Below are 6,200 nucleotides of genomic sequence, written 5' to 3'. Positions count from 1 at the left end.
CCTGTAAAAACAACACTGCCTCTGAAATCCCCCCTAATTTTCCCTCCACTCACTTTAAATGTTTGTCCAATGGAATTGGTAATTGCCACCCTGGGAAAAAGACACTGGCTGTCCAGTCTAGTTATGCCTCTCATAATCTTAAACTCCTCTATCAAGCTGCCTCTTATCCTCCTTCACTCCAAAGGGAAAATTCCTAGATCGCTCAACCTTTGCTTTAATTCAAGCAGCATCCTCTCTAAAGCATCCACATCCTTCCTATAAATGAGGTGACCAGGACTGAACACGATATTCTAAGCTTGGAGTTTTATAGTGCTACAACATTACCTAGTGGCTCTTGAACTCAATCTCCCACTTAATAAAGACCAGCATACCACATGCTTTCTTAACCACTCTTTCAACTTGTGTGGCAACTTTGAGGAATCGATGCATCTGGACCGAGCTCTCTCTGTTCATCCACACTGCTAAGAACTTTCCATTAATGAAGTACTCTGCCTTTACATTCAGTCTTCTAAAGTGTATCAATTCAATGCTTTTCTGGGTTAAACTCCATCTGCCACTTCTCTACCTAGCTCCGCATCCTGATGTAACCCATGACAACCATCTACACCATGCACAACACCTCCAACCTTTGTGTTATCTGCAAACTTTCTAACTCATCCCTCCACTTTCGCATCCAAGTCATTTATAAAAATGACAAAGAGATGGGGGTCACAGAACAGATACCAGCAGAGCACCACGAGTCTGAACCTCCAGGCAGAATACGCTCTATCTATTAACCTCATGTGGGCAAACTCAATCTGAATCCATGCAGTAAAATTTCCATGCTGACTCACTTTCTGGATGAAATGGAACCAATATAGTTATACTTCTGGGAACTTACTGTATACGCATTGACTATTTTGTATGATAAAGGAAAGCTATGACTTTGTTCCCTCACTTGGAAGAGTCATATCAGCACATACTGGTTGGACCAAATGGCCTGATGTTGTGCTAAAGCATTACTGTAATTTTTGTATTGTGACTTCAATGACTGGAGGATTTCACAGTCTGGCAGATCACAATTCCTCATTCATTCTGAGCCATGTCGTATGACATGGGCCAGTGTTTCCCAACCTTTTTCAGCCTAATGCCCCCCCTAAAGCACCTTCATACTTGCCAGTGCCCCTCTTGGCACAAAGTACTTTCCAGTGGCCCCATAGTCTAAAAACCTGTCTACCATATACTAACATGAGAAAAATGATTCTGCTTTAAATTTTTATTTGTCTTTTTAATCCTAGTTTACACAGTATCTGTGTGCTGTACAGCAGCTTCAATATCATTGAGATGTAGCTTGATGGGCTGTAGCAAGAGTTGAAATATCTGGTTCAAGTCGTCACAGCAAAAGCCTGAAGGTCCTACACGTACCAATGTCCGAGTGGCTTCTGTTTTTTTTCTGACTGTGGTTTGCTGCACTGAAGCCTCTTTCAACAAGGTAGGAGGGTAGAAATGCAATGAAGAGCAATTTGGCTCTTCCTCAAAGACCAGGAAAATTTGTATGACAATATAGCCACATGCCACAAAAGCCAACATTTTTGAAAAGCATTTTTGTTTCTTCTTCATTTCGAATTTTGATTATTTCTTCTTGCAAGCTCTCTTCCTGTTCTTCCACCTTGTAAAGAAATGGGTTAAATACCCAGTCTGGAATTTCCAGATTGTTCAAATCCTTGAATTGATTCTGAAAATCATCTTCAGTGACTGCAGGTGTAAGCAGTGCTCTTCCAAATCACCACCTGTCAAAGAGAGTACCATACTTTCCATGCAAGGAAACTGTGAGAATATTCTTCCCCTAATGCTTTGCTTATATATTTCCAATTTTCCAATAAAAGTGAACTGCATTTTTTTGCCTGGATTAAATTGAAATTTTCACCCTGTAGTTTCATATTTCGGATGTCCATTTTGTCATACAGATCGGCTAGGTATGCCACATCTCCAGGTAGAAGTTCAATCTTGTTATTCAGGCTCTTGTCAACTTTGAGCAAAAATTCAATCACAATGTCAAAAAGATCAAAGAAACATTTTAAGCAGCAGCCTTTTGACAGCCAACGCACTTCAGTGTGAAGAAGCAAGCGTTCAAACTCTTCATCATTATGTTGGCATAACTGGTGAAATATTCTGCTATTTAATGGATGAGCTTTAATTTTGTTGATAGAAGACATTACAAGAGTCATACTTGGGGGGAAAAGTCGCCGGTTGAGGTTTCTGGCTGTGAGATGTTGATGATGAATTACAAAATGGATTGCAAACAGACCTGGAATTTCTTTTTTCAGAAATGCCACTAAACCAGCATGGTGATCTGTCGTATATGGTGCTCCATCTGTTGCAAAAGAAATCATGTTTCTGATCGGAATACCTTTATCCTCAATATACATTTTAAATTCATCACAGATTCATTCTCCATTGATATTTGTTTTTATCTTTTTACCAAAAGAGATTCTGTTCATAAACATTCCATTTTTGATAACCTGTACATAATGCTATTAGCAATGCCTCATTGTCTCACACAGTTGACTCATCCAGTTGCATCCCATGTTCTGTGCATAGTTGATACTCAGTATCTTCACTCATTTCATCAATACAATGAGCTACAGAGTTATTACACAGAGGAATTGATTTTAAAATACAGGTGTCCATTTTGAGAACTGTGGTGAGTACTTTCGATACAGCAGGTATTATTAATCTTTCACCAACTGTATGAGATTTTCCACACTTTGCTATCATTTTGGAAATGTTATAAGAAGCAATGTGACCACTGTCAAGGTCATTTTTATCTTTCTTGGCAAATAGCTTGAGCGTGCAATGCTTTGCAAATGCTTCTTTCATCTTCTGGAACTGAGTAGCCTTTTCAGGATGTCTTTTACGGATGTGTTCCTGCAAATCCGATGGTTTCATGGATTCATTAGACAGTACAGTATTACAAATAAGACACATGGGGGGATTGTTAATCTGATGGGAACAGAATGAAACCATACTCCAGGTATGTAACATCGTATTGATGCACTTTCTGTAGTTTCTGTTTCTTAACAGGGTTAGAATTCAAGGCTTCACTGCCTTCCGACTCACTGAGATCCATTTATCCATTATTAATGGGGCTACATTAAAATAAAAAATTAGCACGACCTTAGAATGCCTATTGGATGTTGATGATGGAAGCAAGTTGACACAGATGGAACGATGGTAGCGACATGCAAAGGAATGGCGAGGCGAAGATGATGGTCACAACAGCGAAATTTACATTGACAAGGACTCAGACTGGAATCTGAATGTTAGTTGGGATAGAGCTGGTGTTCGGCAAGTTACCTTTATACAATTGCTGCTTGCGTGAGTGACCAATCACATAAGGTCTCATAAAAATGGTTATTGATCTCACATATGAAGCCAAAGTTGTTTTGAACACCTTGGGGTCAGTAGGTTCATTGATTGGCTCTTTTTCACTGTTCGAGCTCTATTGTTGCGCGACCTGTTTTCCGTAGATTTGTAGAGAAAGTTGAGAGGGTGAACTTGACTTACCAACTGTAAATTGCATGAACTCATTCCATGCTGTGAGTCAAGCGGAACTGTTGGGCACCCTGGTTGCTAATTTTTGCATCCCCAATAATGTCTGTTTGGTTGGTAAGGTTGGATGAGATCGCCGAGTTTCAGTCGGGTTGTGATACCGTGTGCTCACCACCTGCAGAGCTTTGGTTCTTCCTGTGTTCTAGTACATCATCCTTTTTTTTGGAAGTGCTTCCTCTACTAATGGTCAGTCAAGTCTCGTGCCTTAAGCTAAGGTGCCACTTACCGCTCCCCACCTACCCACCAAGAATCTTGAATGCCCCCTGACAGCTTCTGTTTCCTCTAACGCCCGTTGGGAATCACTGACGTAGGTCATCATGGTCTTTCCATGACTATGTTTGTTATCGGCAAATTTTTCTAAAGAAGTTGATTGCCATTGTCTTCTTCAGGGCAGTGTCTTTACAAGATGGGTGACCACAGCCGTTACCAATATTCTTCAGAGATTCTCTGCCTGGCGTCAATGGTCGCATAACCTGGATTTGTGATATGCACCAGCTGCTCCCACAGCTTCATGTGAGCCTGATCAGGGTGGCTAAGTACGTGCTACAACTATTCAGGGGTGACCTACAGGCTAGTGGAGGGAAGGAGCCCCTTCCACCTCCTTTGGTACAGACGTATCGCCACCCCGCCACCCAGAGGTCACAATGCCTTCCTGAATTTGTTAAAATAACCATTCTACCAACCATATGAGTTAGTCGATTTTACTTAGTGAGTTGCATGAGCTTCCACAATCAATACAACAATTGGAGGTGAGTATGGGATATCCATGAAATAAATCCAGAATCCCAAGCTGAAACTTTGGAACACACACAAAATGCTGGAGGAATTCAGCAGGTCAGGCAGCATCTATGTGTAACACCCTGGGAAAGGTTTCACTGCTAACATAATGGTCTTTCTGTAGAAGCAGTGTTTGGGTTATGGTTAGTAATAACGGGTGCTTTGGAATGTGAGCCGTCCAATGAGGAGAGTGCGTTTTTGTGTTGTGTGCTTGACGCCGGTGTGAACAGGGTCCTTTGTTCGGTTGGAGATGAAGGGAGAAGATGCCGGAGAGAAAAGGTCGTAGGGCCCAACCCAGAGCGGGATCATGATTCGACAAAGCCCGGGGAGATCGAAGGAGGATCGGGGAAGGGGAAACTGCGAGCTCCAACTTGTGCACATTAGACTGTTTCATTAAAATCGACCATTTCTTTTTTTTTGCTTTTTCTTCACTAACTCTTTAGTTGAATTAAGAATTATAAATCTATTTGTAAGTTTAATTGTATGTGGTGTACTGTCCGTTATTTCATGGTACAGGGTAACGGATCGTGCAGTATCAACACAAACCGGGAAGTTTCAGGGTGGGCTTGCAACTCAGTCTCATACGTTTGCCAGGGCCAGAGGTTGTCTTCCCTAGACCTGCACAGGCAATGGAACCAGAGCGTTTCATCCGGAAAAGAGCACTGTCGATGTTTCGGGAACTTTGGTCTCCATAGGTTGGAAATAGGGCTTCACTTCTTCAATCTTCTGAACCAGAGGCTGAGATCTACTGCTAAGCCAAAGGCAAGAGTTTATGAGCTCTCACTGTAAATGCTGCAAAGCCACTGGCTTGCTCACATGACTGCAGCAATGGAGTCTCAGTCAGCACCTAACGTCTATACCTATGATTCTCCCATCTGCCCCGTTAGAGGAGAAAGAGCGATGGAGAATAGTGTTTTAGAAGCATGGTGGTTTGAATTTGCTTCAGGCACTCTTGGGCCAATATGGGAGCCCCACACACAGTGCTGTCAACATGATGTTCCCAAAGTTGGCTCAGTCTTGGACCACACACAGGGTGCTGTCAACATGATGTACCCAAATCTCAGACCAAAACTGGCTCAAAGTTGGGCACCTGGCTGCTTGCAAGTACTTCAGATTTCAGATTCAGATTTAGTTATCACATGTACATGGAAATATATAGAGAACTATGTAATTCGCATTAACAATCAACACACCCAAGAATGTGCTGGGGCAGTCCACAAGTGTTACTGCACCTTCTGGCACAAACATAGCGTGCCCACAATGTCCAGCAGAACTACACAGCACATAACAAAATAGAACCAGGCAACAAAGCAACAATAGCAAAGCAAATCTCCTTCATCCCCCTCTGACACCCACCCACCCACACAGCCCTCCAATCCAAGGACAGAACGTCTTTGACAGACTCCTGGATTTGCAGCCATTGGGCTTTGTTTTTGAGTTATTTCTGGCAGTCAGGCCACTTTATTTGCAGAAAGAACAGCTCCGAGCTAAATACAAGAGTTAGGCTCCTACTTCACAAAAATACAAGAGCTGTCAGTGGAAGTGGAGGATGCGGGCACATTGTCATCCGGTATGGGGGGGAGGCGGAGAGGAGGCACCACACAAGATTGAAATAAGCTGCAGAAAGTTCTAAACTCAGTCAGCTCCATCATGGACACAAGCCTCCCCAGCATACAAGACATCTTCAAGGAGCAATCAAAAAGGCAACATCCATCATTTAAGACCCCCATCATCCAGGACATGCCTTCTTCTCATTGCTCCCATTAGGGAGGAGATACAGGAGCCTGAAATCACACATTTAATGATTCAGGAACAGCTTCTTCCCCTCTGCC

The sequence above is a fragment of the Mobula hypostoma genome, chromosome 13, assembly GCF_963921235.1.
Source record: "Mobula hypostoma chromosome 13, sMobHyp1.1, whole genome shotgun sequence".
NCBI classification, from domain to species: domain Eukaryota; kingdom Metazoa; phylum Chordata; class Chondrichthyes; order Myliobatiformes; family Myliobatidae; genus Mobula; species Mobula hypostoma.
This window is presented reverse-complemented; position numbering follows the sequence as displayed.